The sequence below is a fragment of the Montipora capricornis genome, chromosome 12 (genome assembly GCF_036669925.1).
Source record: "Montipora capricornis isolate CH-2021 chromosome 12, ASM3666992v2, whole genome shotgun sequence".
NCBI lineage: Eukaryota > Metazoa > Cnidaria > Anthozoa > Scleractinia > Acroporidae > Montipora > Montipora capricornis.
This window is the reverse complement of record NC_090894.1, coordinates 1,762,963-1,780,462: the sequence shown is the minus strand read 5'-3', so window position 1 is coordinate 1,780,462 and position 17,500 is coordinate 1,762,963. Positions and strand designations below refer to the sequence as shown.

Here is a 17,500-nt window from a genome sequence, read left to right as displayed (position 1 = left end):
CGTTATCGCTCTCCCCCAAAAAATGTCGTGTTATCAGTTTACACCGTCAACAAATAATAGTGTTAATGTTATCATCAGGATTCAATCGAGCCAAAGGCAATAGGCTAGTTTCAAGTTGCTTATGCACAAAGGAACAGATTCCAGGTTCAATTCAAAGGACTGGAATACTAATTAAATTTTCGTTTGCTCAAAACGATGGATTATTCTCATGAACCTTAACTATGTTATTTTGTCAAATAAGTTGAATCTAGGCTGTGGAATACTGTTTGCAGAATCAATAGCTGTGCCCTTGGGATATCATAATAATTTCAACAGTAGAGAATTCAAAATAAACGAGAACCTCGGGATAGATTGAAAATTCAAACTCGAAAATGGCAATTTAATAACTTTAGTTTTCAGCTGCCCTTTCCGCGCTGCCACCTGATGAACTTTGAAGGGATTGATATGGCGAACCATCAACATTTAAGAGTTGAAATTACACACACCTGTAGCCTAGTATGCACTTTCATGAACCTCCCCTTCTGGACTAGGGACTCGTTGATACAGAATACTTATTTGAGAGCAATAATTCATTATTAATTCATAAACCCCAGTTTCTCCCTGCCGCCTCTTCAAGCCCTTCCCGAGCTTTCAGACAGTTACAGTTTGTATTGGGTTTACAGTGACATCCATGTGACTCAAATTGCATTTTTGGATTGGCTTACTTCATGAATTATCAGTGCTTTTTATAAGGTCCTTCTATTGTTGTCTCTATTTAGGAACCTGTTTTAAACTACTAACTAACATTTTTACATACCATAACGTCAATTTTTTTACGCTCTATTTTTAAGTTGTGAACTAATGGCGGTAGAGCTTTCCTCAAGTAAATTTATATTGTATAGGGCATGGGCCTAAACCTGGCCCCAAACAAGTGCACCAAAAAGTAAAGGGGTCGTCTAAGTTCTGAAGGTCTTATAATAACAACCTAAGACTTTTGCAGACTAATAACGTCACAAAAGTTTTTGTCATGATGTGGCTGACGTATACAAGTGAGGTCACGTGACTTGTTACGCCCACAAAACTTAAAATAAAAAACGGCAACAGTTTATGCTAAAATTTATTTCACTTCGCTACTATTAGATTAGTCAAAATGGCAAAATAAAACGAACTGTGCTTGTCTTTTGTTAAATATGTCTTTCGTTTTGGAAATATACTGCATTTTTTACTAGTGCCCAGTCTCCCGTGGAAAGTGATTTCATCTTTCAGACTTTTATTTAAAATCATCTTGAAATGTCTAAGCACGGAAAGGATGTACCCAATAGTGTTAATATCATACAGGTAAATCCTGCCACCAGAAAATGGTAAAAAGTGTTGCCATTTAGCTGAGAAGATTTCTGTGCTAATTTTTTTTTTGACATGTCACGTGATAATATGTCATCCTATATAGCAGTTAAGGTTCACATCTTATTGCTGCTAACGATGTCCCAACGTTATTTCGTGTTATATAAAATGTAATATATAAATTTAGCTAAGCCTAAAAGCGGAGCTCCTGTTTCTAACCCCAGAAGCAATATAGTGTCCATTGAATAATTAAGCTCCTTCATAAAGTACAAAATGAATCGTCGTTAGTGTGTACAGTTTACAGTGATCAAACAGATCTAAGACCTCTGAGCTGGCAACAGTAAACAAACAAGCCTTGCAAGCAATAACTAACAATTTTAATCAACAACCAAAACTGAAATTATATGCAAAGTAATCTGTTTCACAACATTTTCCGTTTGCCTGACAATCTTTCCTCCCTCTCTCTTCAGTTCAGAACAACAGCAAAGATCTTTACTAATTAATTAATTAATTACTTAATTAATTAATTAATTAAAAAGTCAACCTGAAGTGTAGAAAATTCGCTTACTCGACTGCAATTTCACAGTCAAACAAAGCAGCTCACAACTGGACTCCCATTTTACGCAAAAAGCCTATAAATGTCATTGTTGAAATATATCAGAATCTCTGTCAACACGGAATTGCAAACGTTTTCAGGCCTTCCTCCTTTTTTAACTAGCTTTAAAAAATATGTGAGGCAGCGACGCATAAAAGCTTATTATTAAAAAAAGGAAAATACTAAGCTTACCTGAAAGCTAACCATTGTAAATAAGTGTTTGTCTCTCGCTCTATCTCTCTCAGCTTTACGTTGATTTTCATTGGAATTTTCTTTTCTTCTCCTTCCTCGGCTTCTCTCGAGGATTTCTCCGGTTAAATTTCTCAACTTTCGTCCCATATTCTCTCGTGCTCTTTCCTGCTCTTTATCGCGTTACTCGTCACTAATATGATTTCCCGCCAGGAAAACTCGGATTGCCAAATGCAACGCTGCAACGAGAATTCCCGCCAAGGAAATTGCCTGAACACTCCCGTCTCCAAAGGCTGTCCTGCCTCCCCAGCTCCACCACGGCAGTTTGTACGGGCGGACGAACGGACGTATGGACGTACATGACGGCATAACCAAAATCTCTCGCCCTTGAGGGCGAAGGGTCTAATTGTTTTAGTATCACCCAGCCAGTCGGACAGAAAAGGTAACAATAAAGTTAGCAAATACAAGCTGATGAAATATTTATTTAGGTATGAAACGAAAGAAAGTGTCACGCTTTTAGCTAATTGACGACTAGTACTAATAGTCCTCTAGTAGCGCAGCCAATTAAAATGCAGGGTTTCCATTAGTCCACAAGTTGGGTGATACTAAAAATAGTTAGACCACGCCCTCACCTATTTTTATAAAATAGATCTGGGCCCAGGCCTTAATTCACCTGAGTCTCTACACAACCCATTGTATATATGTAGATAAAAGGGAAAACCAAAGCAAAAAAAGAAAAACAGCTGTCGATGGCTGCCAATTGACCACGTGAAATAGCTGTGCGCATGCGTGATGTGTAGGTTGGTGTTATAATGTGTCACCTTGCTCTTTTGTTTTGTTTATCACTTAAATACTTTGTAGCTTTTTGCTCAAGTTACATATAAAGCCCGGTGTGATGTGATAGATTAGAGAAGGTGCAAAGAGCAGCAACCTGTTTTTGTACAAATGCACGCCCGTTTTTGAGTCGGGGGAGGGCAGAAGAGAACATTTCACGTGCCAGGACAAATGTTGTTCAACGCTGATATTCAGCACAACTTGACAAGAGAAGAAGCCAATCTTGAAAAACAAAAATCAGCAAAAGAAACTTTCACCAAAAAGTTGAAAAAATGAAACAAAAGTTTACGCTAATCCTGGATTAAGTTAATCGGCTTTCGAACAACTGGGCCCTAGTCTTTAAACTGGATTTCAAGGTAACAAACAGCAAGAAGATAACAAAGGTGACAAAAGGTAAAATGATTGTACAGTTTGACAACTTCTCCGTTCTCAAGTTACAAAGAGAATTGTGATACCCGAAAAGGGCCCGGAAGCTACGGGACTTTCGAGAAACGGGCCCCAGGATCGTAGTTACGGTGGACTATAATCGCGCACGAAGAGGTAATAAACATGTTGTTTGTTCTATTTTAGCAGACACCAAAGATTTGTGTTTTATTTCTACCTAGACCTACAACTTTACTTCCACAAACGAAGGGCTAATTCTGAAACGCCTGCAGGTTTTTACCACGACTTTGGCAGTCTTCATTACTCATTCATTTGACTTTTTCCTTGCTGTGAAAGGAATTTTCAGACCAGGTTTGGGGTTTTGAGTTTACGGTATCCGCGGCGGCTTCATTTAAGGTATATCGCTTTTTTTTTTTGTCACAATTAGCTATAGGGTATAAAGTACTCCGTTTCCGGGTAATTTTAGGTATTTTATAGTATTACATTTAAGGCAGCTTTGAGGTATACCGTTATCTCATGCGTGCAAAAAGCAGGCTTCCTTTTTCTCTCACTCCTTGTTTTTACCTTGTCCGCAGTCCGTATTTCATTTTTTATACCCAGTCTGCAGTCCGTTCCAGAGTCCATGTTTCATCATGCAATGACAGATTAAGTCGGCGACAAGTTGGGAAGTCACATATCCTCGTATTGGTTTGAGTCTCAAAATCGCAATTAGGTTTGCATGTCAATCCATCCGTTGCATGCATATATTAAACTGAATGAAATAAACGTAACATTTGAAGCGCAGGTTATAGACGAAACAGTGAAGTGATCCTCGCACTTGTCTGGACAATTTTAGCAAAAAATGTCTGTCATAGACTCCTGAAAAATTTACTGGTGTCGAACCCGTGACCTCTAACATGCCGCGCTGGAATGCGCTATACCAACTAAACTACGAAGGCACTCACATTTGTTGGGCTCATGTGATCCCCTGAAAGGACTCAATGAATGAAATAATGTAAATGTAATATTTGAAGTGTTGGCTACAGACGAGACAGAGAAGTGATCCTCGCACTTGTATATCTAAATAATTCCAGTTCGCGACAGTCAAGTCAACAGTTAACTGCTGTTTCATATTTTTGCTGATTCTTCATAATTTAAAACATTGTGGACATTAGATGTACCATTTCAGCCGTTTGTTCTTAGCTCAACAAACCCATTGATGTCAAGAGGATAAGATTAGTTTATATGCATATGTAGACACACCATAGGCTAGTTAGGGCAATCCTCAATCTACACATTGCCCCACAGTACAGCAAGAAACCGAAAGCTGTCAGGGTATCGTTTAACACAGCCAAACTGAATCACCCCCGTTGCCTTCACCACTTCCATGATGCCTTGGAAGAGAAATTATATGGAGAAAACCCCCTCGAAAGAACCATCATGGAGAACAGGGCACAGTTCAAGGATAACGTCATCAACACTGCTAAAGCTGTGCTAGGACCAAAAATCCCTGTCATGCCACGACTGGTTCGACGAGAATCATGAATCCATCACGTCAGCACTGGATGCCAAGAACAAAGCTTATGCTGAGTGGCAGAGAGATCCACCATCTACGTCAAAGAGTGCACACAGAACGTAGGACAGTGTAAAACCTTTGTTGGCAAAAAAAAGGCTGAAGTGGTTTAGCACTTTGCTGAAACCCATTCTATAGCCCTTTTAGATCAGCGCGCACCCCTCTGCTGTCTTGTGATGGATCAAGCCTGATCAAAGACCAGGATGGACTTAGGGATCGCTAGGCCTAACACTTCTCCACAGAGTTCAACAGGCCTTCCACAGTTGAACAAGCGGCCCTCCAGCAGGTCCTGCAAAAGCCATGCATTCATGGAGAGGAGAGCGCACCACTGCTCAGTTGGTTGAGCAGCGGGCTGCCGTGCGGGAGGTCGTGAGTTCGACTCCGGCCGGACCAACACTCAGGGCCTTAAAATAACTGAGGAGAAAGTGCTGCCTTTGTAATTACATCCGCAAATGGTTAGACGTTCAAGTCTTCTAGAATGAGGACTTTAAACCGTAGGTCCCGTCTTACACATATCTTCCATGTTTATAGGTTAAAGAACCCACACACTGTTCGAGAAGAGTAGGGAATGAAGTACCCGGTGTTGTGGCTGTCCTCTGTCAGTAAGCTCTTTCCAGCAGAAGTAGCCGGCTTGGCGTAATGTCTCTGAAAAGGCTTGTGGTGTATGATGCCACCAAAGTAAAAACAGCCACAATTTAATAGGACTTTGCCGAGTGCTGGGACATGTAGACGTAGTTTTTTTTAAAATTTAATTTAATGTTATCTTGTTTTCGTTGCACAACGTAATGAAAGAAATCAACATATATCAGTAAAATAAGTACAGTAAATAAAGGAAAATTACAAAACCACGATACCATTAACAAGTAAAGAAAGAAAAAATTGGCGCAAAGAGGAAGACTAAAAAAAACTGACCAACCATACGAGCTAGTCCACCTTAAAATACATTACAAAAAAAAAAAAGAATTAAACAAAAAGGAAAAATTCTAGTGTAAAATATATATAATAGAACATTATACCAATGAGGCCTTTGGATTGTCAGAGTTAAATGTTTTATGGCTGTAATAATCATTACAGAGTTTTTCTTAATGTTGGAACCGGCTACAGTCACATTTTCTCATCTCTTCAGGCAGGTTATTCCACACATAAGGTATTCGATTAAAGTAGGTGCCCTTGAATATTTCCGCCTTAACTGAGTTTATCTTGAGTTTGTTGCTCGTGTACGACCTGAGCCTTTCGTCAGAACAGAATTAAAAATATTAACTGGCAGATAGATTAAAGTGCCCACTCTTTAGCTTGTAAAATGTCGTTAAATCTTTAACTTCCCTTCGATAAACCAATGAAAGGAGCTTGAGATTTTGTATTCGTTGGTTATAGGTCAAGTCAGGTAACAGTTAGCTAGTAGCTCGCCCTTAAATCCCCTCCTCCGGTAGTTTAATTAATGTGGCACTCTTTGGGCTCCATATCTCAGAATCGTATTCCTGTTGAGAGCGCACTGAAGCTAAATATAATGATCTGAAGTTAGGTATAAATTCATCGCTTCTACTGTTTAGTGTGCGTCTTATAAATCCCAACATCTTACTGGCTTTACTCACCTGACTGTAAATGTGCTCTTTGATGCGAGCATCACTAGTAATCATAATTCCAAGGTCTTTCTGGATTTGTACTCGTTTCATTTTTTGACCATTCATCTTGTAGTAGAAGATAATAGGCTAACGCTTTCTTGCCACTGTACAGAGTGAGCATATTTTTCAATGTTGAAAGACATTTTCCATGCGTGGCTCCACTCAACCAGGGTGTCAATATCACTTTGCAGCTGATTGCAATCACTTACAGATCTTATGCTGTGAAGGCACTTGGCATCGTCAGCGAAAAGTGCCAATGTGGTATCATTAGACACCGAAAGAGTGGCATGTCATTGATAAACACCACAAATAAGGCAGGGCCAAGGAGAGAACCTTTTGGTACTCCTGATGTTACTGGCAACGACTCTGAGCTTTTCCCATCGATAACAACACGCTGCTCTCCGTCATATAGATAGCTATAGCTAGTAAACCATTTAAGGAGAGGACCTTTGATGCCGTCTATTGCTCCGGTTTACATAGCAAGTGAGGATGAGACACGGAGTCAAATGCTTTCCTGAAGTCAAGAAAAGCAATATCGATTTGTTTCCCTTGGTCAATTGCTTTAGTTATAAGTTGAACCGTGTCCAATAACAGTTGACCGTCCCTTAACAAAACCATGCTGGAGATGATATATTTTGTCAGCAAAAGACTCCAAAAATTGATTAAACACAAAGCGTTCAGCTATCCTCGACACGAGGCTCAGTAAAGAGATCGGCCTGTAATTAATTGGCACACAGGTGCACGACAAGTGCATAGAACAGAACATGGCCCTCCACTCAGTCTTCATATATCTAACATCTGTCCTGGAGAGATTTGCCTGCCCAAGTTCGTGAGGCAGATGCAGTTGCTTCATGACGGAATGACAAGACAAGTTCTTTGCAGCGGCGGCCAGTCAGCTGCCTTCGCCATTACAAACGGAGTGAAATAGGATTGCGTCCTTGCCTCAGTCCTGTTAAACTCCTCTTCACGTGCATGCTACAACAAGTTGCAAAATTGTTGAGACACTTTCATTAAAAAACACCTTTTCTAGCTTCCAATGCCCGCCGTATCTAGAATTTAAACCTTTCCCACTTCCTCTCCCCTCTCCCCCTTTCAATGTTGACTGCTTAAGTTCCCAACATTTTTTTGTCTGGCTAGCAACACTGATAACGGGGGGTGGGGGGGGGGGGGGGGCTGCAGTGTGAGAGATAATAGGGAAATTAATTACGCCCCAAGAAAGTGAAGTGTCTCCGCTATTTTTGCAACTTGTTGAAGCTCATGTTGAACAGGACATGAAGGAGGGTGTCTTCATCAGATACCGACTAGACGGCCCCCTCTTTGACCTCCGGTGTCTGAACGCAAAGACAAAGTGCCTGCACCAACTGATTTAAGAAGCCCAATTTGCGGACGGCTGTGCCTTCTTGGCACACAATTCTACAGATGATGCTCAACAAATTCTTAGAGGCGTAAATGATAAAGATCTCTTATTTGCTCCAAATCGTCTGACAACATTAATCGTGCTTGTCGGTTTGACATATTACAAATTTCTAGACTATTTCTTCTATAGGTATTTCATCTGTTATCTTCAACTTGCCCAGCTAAGTGCTACCTGTATGTAAGGTCCATTTGGAGGCCGTCAAAAGACAACAAAACTTAGTTACATTTAATTCTAATAAAAATAATAATAATGAGAAAAAAAAAACTACCAGGAAGCTTGTGTTGAAGTGACGCACCACCTCAAAGTGTGAAAGAGTCTCCATAATACCAACCTACAGTTTTATGCACCCAGATTGTGAGCACAGAGGAAAATTGATGTAAGAACAGGTTCAATAATGTTTGACAATAAAGTTCCCTTAGCAACGGCTCAAAATAATCCCTCAACCCATCTTTTGTTTTCCTAAAATAACTTTTAATTTAATGTTTGCAGACAACAATTGTGTAAAATTGCATATTATATCACTTTTCGCAGTGTTGTTCTATATTATGGTAATTGTAACCAGAAGCCTGACTTTCAATGTAGCCCAATGCAGTTAGGTCAAGTAGGCATTTCATACATTTTAGTCCCACTTAGTTTACTCACAGCTCTTCAAACGATTAGTTCTCCTATTTTCCTTACGTTTCCGCGATCGGTTGTGCTTCCCATCTACTCAATAGCGCACATGTCGGTTCACTCATGCATCTCCCTCCGACGACGGAAATGCTAATAAGTAGATGTTTATGCGTATTTTGCCGTCTGCTTGGCTGGAATCACAATTAAACCCCTCTGTCAATACGGAAAAGTGGTGGAATTGGACGATTCACTTGGATTTTTCAAAGTACTAAAGGTAAGTTGTGAAAATTAACATCATTCCAAGAAACGTTATTGCAAAACGAAGCAGTGTTTCTCTCATGTTTTCAATTTCTTATGTATTCAATTTCAATTTCTTATGTTTTCAATTTCTTATGGTGCTTGTTGGCTTCCGAACCTTTACCCCCTTTATTCTAAACAAAGGCAAAACACTACTTTCAGTTCTACAGCTAGCATTGTGGCACGGAAACGAGAGTTTGCGACTAACTTTGATTACTTTTTTTTATCTCACAAACCGTAAGAAACCTCCGGTAAAGACATAACGCTTGAAGAGAATTGACGTGGTTTTAATCGCTTCTTGTTCTATCAAAACTTTTTAGTTTTACGGCTGTCTCAGGTAAGTGTTTTTTCCTTTCCCCCTTTACGTTTCTTTGTTGGAGGTGAAGTTACTTGTGTTTATTTCGAATTGGTGAACACGTGTGTCCGCCATTTTAGAAACTCGTTGTATCCAGTTGTGGTATTTTAGCATTTGAACCGTCCTCTTACATTGCCCTTTTGTCGTTGGACGGAAATCCTTTTACTGGAGTTTGTAAAAAGACGTATGAAAGGTGAAGTGAAATATGTAATAGTCACGTTTATGGCAAATTCACCTGGAATGACCTCGTGTAGGCATTCGCGTTATCACCATGTGGCGCCTGTTCACCAGCTTTAACCGTACTAATTCCGTTGTACGATAAATTTCGAAGGTGAAGTGATCTATGTAATAGTCACGTTTATGGAAATTCACCTAGAATGACCTCGTGTAAGCATTCGCATTAGTACCACGTGGGGCCTGTTTGGCAGCCTGAACCGTACAAATTCCATTGTACGATACACTTCAAAGGATAAGTGATCCATGTTATAGTCACATTTATCACAAGTGAGTGACCTTGTTAAGGCATTCACCATTTGTAGTGTTATCTAGTCGAGGCGCTTAACAGCCTTAGCGCTAGCCAGAGAGCGGTCTGCAATCCTGTGACCTAGTAAAGGCGTCTATGAAAGCAGACCTGGAGTCAGGTCGCCATGAGGCAAACCTTGATAACTGAGCTTTTAGAGCTGTGGTAACCAAATCAATACTTAATGAGAAAGTGTGGGGTAAAGCCTATTCAAACAGCTCAGGGTTAAGTTGCCACTTAAGATCTGAATGATGCTGTCTAGACAGAGTCTGCATCTACGTTAGCAGAGCCTGCAGTAGGCTGCTTTTACCTTCTGTTAGATCATGTTCGAGGCAAGTGACTCCACCACTGTGGGCACTCTACAGCCTCAACACCAGCCGGAGAGCGGTCTGTTATCCTCAATGATTGTTGACCAGGCTTCGGTGAATCAAGCCATTTTTTGGCCGGCCTTTAACATCTTAATGGCAGTTTTGCCGACTTACACTGCCTATCAATTTGATACTAGTTATGCCTGTCAGGTTGTTGAAGTTAGAGGAAGTAATAGGGCATTTCATGTTATTGTGAAGTACATTGAGGCTCTTGCAGTTCGAGTGAGTGCTCAGGTGCCCTTATTGATAAAATTATGTCTGTAGATAATCCACCAGGAACAAAGTGAGAAAATGAAATGCCACTGCACACAACATAGTATCTGAAATAAAATCCCTGGTAAAGCTTATGGTGTTAAGTTTTTGATCCACACAATCTACATTGTTAGCCTCCATTTATAGCCAACCGGACGTTGCAGATTCGTTGCTTTAAAGTGGTACTACGACCAAAAAAAAATTTTGTTTTTCCTTTGGATTTCAAAACTATGTTAACTAAAGACTAACTCACCCAAGTTTTGAGTTCTGATCTTAAAAAGACACCTGTTTATTCTAGCTGGAATTTCCTTATTTATTGGTCCGCCATTACTAACTTTAAAATCTTGAGAGAGCTGGGTCGAGTAGAAAATGATGTCAAACACTCACTAGTTTAAGAATGCAATGCGTGTGTGCGCGGCCTAATTAAGATGCAGCACGGGAGTTTTGGGCTTTTAGACTTTTCAACCCGTGTTTTGCATATTGCGTTTACACGCTGAAATTTTAAGCTAGTGAGTAAATGACGTCATTTTCTCTAGATCCAACCCTCTGAGGTCCAATCGTTCAGATTTGAACGTGAGTAATGGCGGACCATGAAATCCAAAACTTACACTCAAAATAAACAGCCTTTGGATAAAACTCAAAGCTCAAAATTTTCCCAGTTAGGTGTTAAGCGAACACGCTTTCAAAATCTGAAGAAAAAAAGGAAATGATTTTTTGATCATAGTACCACTTTAAACTCTAACCCATAAACAAGTTTTAACTTCATGATTAGATGGTTTGGTTTTGGCTATGACTGCTAACTATGAGTTGAATCAGAGGTGTAGGGATGCCTTGAAACTATATTTTACAATGAATATACCTGAGGTTCATTCAGTTCTTCTAGTCCTGCTAATGAATTTCTATTTGGTGTAGAAACTGCTAAGAGAGTTAGGATAATAGCAGAATTAAAAAAAACTACAACTACGTTTGTTTTCAGTCAGTATGAGTGTCCCGGTAGTAAAGAATTTGTCACTTAAATAAAGTTCATTATTAATAAGAAGGAAATTTGCAAATATCCATTCTCAAGTCAGACCAAGGTTTAACTCTTATTCCGCTTGAGGCAGTTTTTCCGGAAAGGTAGCGGTAGGTGCTTCCGCGGTCGTGGTACCCAATGGGGTTGTGCTACCTCCCCATCTGTCCAGCCTTTCCGAAATGTGGTCCAGCCAGACAAGCCAAGGACCCTTCCCGAGGTAACCAATAGTTTTGGTATGTCTGGCCAGATGAGAAAGTCAACAGTCTGTTAAGCAACCAGCCACCCTTAATGGTGGGACAGACTGGAAATTGCTTTTCTGAGTGGCTGAAGGTCTCGTCAGATCCAGAAATCTTGGACAGAACGTTGTCACATAGAATTTACAGGTGATCCTTCTGAGCGTAGTTTTTCTCCGGCTACGCATTTTTAATGTTCATTAGCAGTTTGCTTTGTCTAGGGTCGTTTTTCAAGCCAGAGGAACTTGGTGTGATCCGAGGTAACCCCAGGTGGAAATCTTATTAAGATCTTACCAAGATTCTTAATAAGTTTCTTATTAAGATCTTACCAAGATTCTTAATTAAGATTCTTACAAGATCTTGTAAGATTCTTGTTAAGATCTTACAAGATCTTGCAAGATTCTTACAAGATCTTGTAAGATTCTTAACATGATTCTTACAAGATCTTGTAAGAATCTTACAAGAATCTTATAAGATCTTAGTCAAGATCTTAGATAAGATCTTGTAAGAATGTTGTAAGAATCTTATAAGATCTTGTAAGAATCTTGTAAGAATTGTGTGAGATCTTAGTCAAGATCTTAGATAAGATCTTGCAAGAATCTTGTAAGAGTCTTATAAGATCTTAGACAAGGATCTTGTAAGAATCTTGTACAATCTTAGATAAGATCTTGTGAGAATCTTGTAAGATTCTACCCAAGATCTTATCTAAGATCTTGTAAGGTGTTGAACTATCTTGGCTAACATCTTCCAAGATCTTGTTCCAGAATCTTACAAGATTACCAATGATAAACTTACAGATACTACGAAAATCACCGAACTGTGGAATGGGCTCAAATTTTCATATCGTCGCCACACCCACTTTTTGTTGCTGCCCCGCCCATTTTCGTCGAAGAATTTAGTTGGTATTTAAAGTAACAAACTGAGCCTTACCGGGGTAGCAGACCGTAGTTTTGTCAACCGCAAAATTTCTTTATTCCCCTGGGTCCCGACATGGCTGCATTATCTCAGTCACGTCAAATCACAGTCACACCTCCTCCGTGTTGACAAACTTCAAAATCACATTCACGGGGCGAAAGCGTTGAAAGATGCGAGAATGAAAGCCGTAGTAAACAAACTTTTGCGTATTCATGCTGCTTTTATTAGTTAATAGCACTTTTACGCAGTAGGCCGTTCGCAATCGCAACTGTCTTTATCAAGCCGTGAAGGAATTAACATTAATTATGCAAATAACATTTGTTCCCATAGTTTGTCAACCGCAATTTTTTTTATTCCCCTGGGGCCTGCATTGACTCGGGCTTTCAAGGAATTAACATAAAAATAAATTTTGTTCTCGTTGGATACTGTGCTTCGAATATTTTGTGGCTGGACTTACTGAAGCCAGTGAAATTTAATTATTAGCATCTGAGAGAAACAGTCGTGTCGGGAGACCACAGGGGAATGAAAATTTTATTTGCATAATTAATGTTAATTCCTTGACGGCTTGATATAGACAGTTAATACGGCAGGTTAGTTTTGCAGGTTGCAGGTTGCAGGTTGAAATTTACTGTGACTGTTACATGAATAGCTAACCTTAGGCCTAATTAGGCCTAAAGAAACGTTTTTAGGCCTAAGGAGGCCTAAAGAAACGTTTTTAGGCCTAATTAGGCCTAAGGTTAGCTATTCATGTAACAGTCACAGTAAATTTCAACCTGCAACCTACAAAACTAACCTGCCGCAGTTAATACGATTGTGAACAGTCTACTGAGTACAAGTGCTATTAACTAATAAAAGCGGCATGAATGCGCAGAAGTTTGTATGCTACGGCTTTCATTCGCGCATCTTTCAACGCTTTCGCTCCGAGAATGTGTTTTTGAAGTTTGTCAACACGAAGGAGGTGTGACTGTGATTTGACCTGGCAGTCATGTCGGGACCCAAGGGAATAAAGAAATTTTGCTGTTGAGAAAACTACGGTCTGCCACCCCGGTAAGGCTCAGTTTGTTACTTTAAATACCAACTGAATTCTTCGACGAAAATGGGAGGGGCAGCAACAAAAAGTGGGTGTGGCGACGATACAAAAATTTGAGCCCATTCCACAGTTCGGTGATTTTCGTAGTATAGGGGTTTTATTCGGGTATAACAACAAAGCATTGTATTTTTGGAGTTGTTTTGTTTTATTTTGTTTAACATAATCTGCACTCCAGTACTAAACTGCAGAAAGAACCAAATATTGTATATGTAACTTTTACAAAAAGATCCAAATCTTGCACTGGCTTCTTATTAGTAAATTCGTAAAAAATCTAGCAATATTTTTACAAATCAAACACTGCTGCTTTCCTGGTGTTTCCTGGTGCAAATTACAGTCAATTCCAATAACTTGAACCCCTGTTCTCAAAAAGTAATCACTTTCATTTCCCTTGAGGTAATTGCTAGTCTTTACTCAAAATAATTATTTTCCCCTTTAATGCTACCTTACAAAGTGATGCTGACCAATATTATTCTTTTGTGTACTTTATTGAAAAGCTTAACAATTCCAACAGAAAAGAAATAAGCATATGACTATTGTTAAGTCTCAAAATTAATTCATAACCAAAATTGTCATCGAGCTAAAGCACTAAGTTGCCATGAAAAGTCAAGTTAATACATGGGTGCACAAAGATTGCTGTACGTCTGTCAAATGTGTAACAATATTACTTTCCAGACTTGTTGAAACTACAGTACTGAACCTGAAAATCAAACCACTATTGCACTGACAATACATTTGTTGAACTTTTTCTTAAAAAAAAAATTCAGTTTCAAACCCATAATTGGCAGTCTGTCTTCATTTAGTTATAACTCTATTGTCTTAAACTATGGGAATGGGATTGCTACGTATTTGGTACATTGTAGTACTCCATAGATACCCCATATGATCTAGTATAGGAATGATATGGCTCAGCCCCATACCAATACAACATGATCTCTGACCCCTCACTTTGGGAATGCTACATACTTGGCAGCACTCCATCCAATTCCAACATTATCCAGGCACACTGGTATATGGTATGGGAATGCTATGGGGATTTGGTAACGTCCCTTACAATTCCCATATCATGCTGGCCCATAATAATGATATGGCAATCAATGAAATGGTAAACTTCCATGCATACAATCTCCACATTATTGTCTAGGTACATGTATGCTGCATCTGGTATGGGAATGAAATGACTTTCACACAATTCCCATCCTGTCCCATATATTCAGTGAACAGCTGTGATTCTTCCTAGTCTTGGACTACAATCAGTCAATTCACTGGTCAGTTTTCTGAAGGTCCTTTAATCAACATACAAACAAGTAGCACAGTTTCACATTCAGCTTCAATGGGTATTAATTAATTTATGTACAGATCATTACATTTCAGCAACTGCAAAAACTAAAAATATATAATATATATATCCTGCTCCTGTAAAATAATATTCCAGCAAATCAGAAACGTGGTGGAAACTACAAAAAATCCATTACAGTCAAGCTATTAACAGTAAATAGCTCACAGGCAAAAAGTAGAATACGGAGTTCAAAGCAGTACCTAAACATTTAATTCATGTCAAAATCTTTGGATTGGGTTCTTGTTTTAAAATTAAATATGAAAAAAGCTGTTAAACATTTCAGATAAACCACAGAACTATAACAAGTCTGCAAAGAGAGATCCTTAAATACATCAAACCATAACTGGTGGAGGAGACAGAATTGGTTGATAAGCATTTTTGTCTGCTGTGAAGGACCTTTCCTTGCTGTCCCATCAAAGATTTTTTTCAGGACGTGTCTTTTTCTGCTCTTTCATGGCAACTTAAAAAAAATACAGCATATACAGTATTATTATACTTCAATGATGCATGTAGTAATTCCTCTAAATTACTGATTTTTTCTATTACAACTAAATGGTGTAAGAGTAAACTCATAAATTTGGATCTCTTTACTTACAAACGTCAATAATAGCTTTGCCAGGCATTTTCTGCATTTATTACAATAGTTGAAGTGACAGCATTTAGCATTTGTACGAGAAGGAATCATTAATTTGTCAATCGTATACATATAACTTGCGGTATGAGCACTTGTTTTCCAAATCATTTGCTTCACCAATTGCTCTAAAACTTCATTATTCTTCATTACAGGTTTACGAATTTTTTTACAGGGCTATAGCATTTAAGCCAAATTGACTATCCTTGCTTCACATATTGACTCGAAGATGTGAAAATGTGAATTCTAAATACAGGTAAACCGTTCCTCATTTTCAAGAAAATAAGGCATCAAATCAAGCGTTATTCGCTTAAAGTTAACGCTTACCTTTTTACTTGCGTTGTTGTTAGCATTTCCTTGCCTGGATCAGGATTTAAAGAGTAAACCTAGCCAAAAAATCGTCACCGTGCAAAAAGTGTGATCGTAGATACATAAACGTTTGAATAAAACCGCCCAAAGTCTGTAAGAGTTGGACCAATCTCGTACCCAGAGTCCTCGGGCTTCTTGGCCAGCGGGTGAGCGCCCGGAGAGACTCTGGGATAATCGACTTGAACTATATTTTTGATTGGCCGCTTGCGTAACAATGACAGTCCGACAGGAAGTCGGTAAGTAATTCGGAAGCCCCAGAATTTGGAGGGAGATTCAAAATCTAAAACTAGTTTCAGTGCTGTTTGATTTTTTCTACCTCAGAAATATATAAATCACAAAAATAATAAAACGACGAGGTTTGAATTATGTCTTATACCGCACGGGAATTTTCCCGCGCTGCTAAAAAGTGATTACTGTTGCTATTGCAAAAGTACCGTGGGAAAACATTACATCAGTCTCTTTGAGGAGAAATCCGTGGAATAAGGTCTTGTCGAAGCCATTCAGAATTACAGAAACATCAAATTGAAGAAGAAGAGGACATTTGTGTCGTTTCCACAAAAAAATTGTCGATCGTGTTGCTTGCACGATGGCATTCTGAACGATGGAATGTACGCTGAAACACTAAAAATACACTCACCGAAAGCGTCAGAGGTTTCATCTTCACTTGCTCTTACAGCAAGCCAATGATCATTTCTCCAGTTTCTTTGTGTGTAAGGCTAAAATTCTTGTTTCTCGAACACTTTCAACCCGCCATTTCTACTGTTTACGGTTTTCTCTTTTCTGTTTCCGGTTAAACTCAAGCGTACCTAATAAGACCGGAACCCACGTTTTCTGGGAAAATGGAGTCGATTATCCCAGAGTCTCTACGGGCGCTCACCCGCTGGCCAAAAAGCCCGAGGACTCTGGGTACGAGATTGGAGTTGGACTGGTTACCACTGACTGCTGACCAAAATGAAAAGGGCTCACTAGTTTCCAGTCCGGTCTGTCGTCCGGTCTCTCACGTGTTATTCAAAATGGCGGAGGATGAATCTTTCCACCGATTCATTACAAATGGGCAAGATTTGAAAGATACTGGAGTTCATTGAAAGGATTAAGTACTGACTTGGAGTGTGTAATTTTCAAGAGTAATGCATGATGTTCCTTTTCGAATAAGGCCGATTATGAGAGCATCAAACAAGGTAATCCGTTGATGATATTTGTCACAATCTATACAATACATCAGAATAAAAGCTTTCTTTTGCATTTCTCCGTGTACAGAGTGATTTATGTTCAAAGTTTGGAGCCTTTAAAGGACATTGTTTAAGCAAAGTACATATATTACGAGTAGTGAATTAACTCGAAAAATATCGCATTCACACAGGCATGCTTTGAATAAGACCCTCATATTGTCTGCAAATGTATCTTGCAAAGTTGCTGAAATTCTTTCTCGCGTTGTTGCTCATTCCGCAAACTTCAAGAAAAGATCTTACATCTATATTATAAGTAAAAAGTGTGTCAAGTTTTAATTAATATATTCTCATTATTTGCCAGCTGCACCTCTAATTCTTCAACTAGTTTTGATCAGGAAGAATGCAGCTCACTGCTGTATGGTGGCTCA

The 17,500-nt window shown here is 39.1% G+C and overlaps 1 protein-coding gene across 2 annotated transcripts in view; it reads left to right on the top strand.

The window, feature by feature from the left end:
- Positions 1-8,523: 8,523 nt before the first annotated feature.
- The window catches only part of LOC138026042 (cyclic GMP-AMP synthase-like receptor), a 51,077-nt gene continuing 42,100 nt past the window's right edge, over positions 8,524-17,500 (top strand). For both annotated transcript variants that reach the window (XM_068873222.1, XM_068873221.1), the window contains exons 1-2: positions 8,524-8,799; positions 9,065-9,159. The gene's annotated coding sequence lies outside the window, so the exon portion shown is untranslated. The remainder of the gene's footprint in view (positions 8,800-9,064; positions 9,160-17,500) is intronic.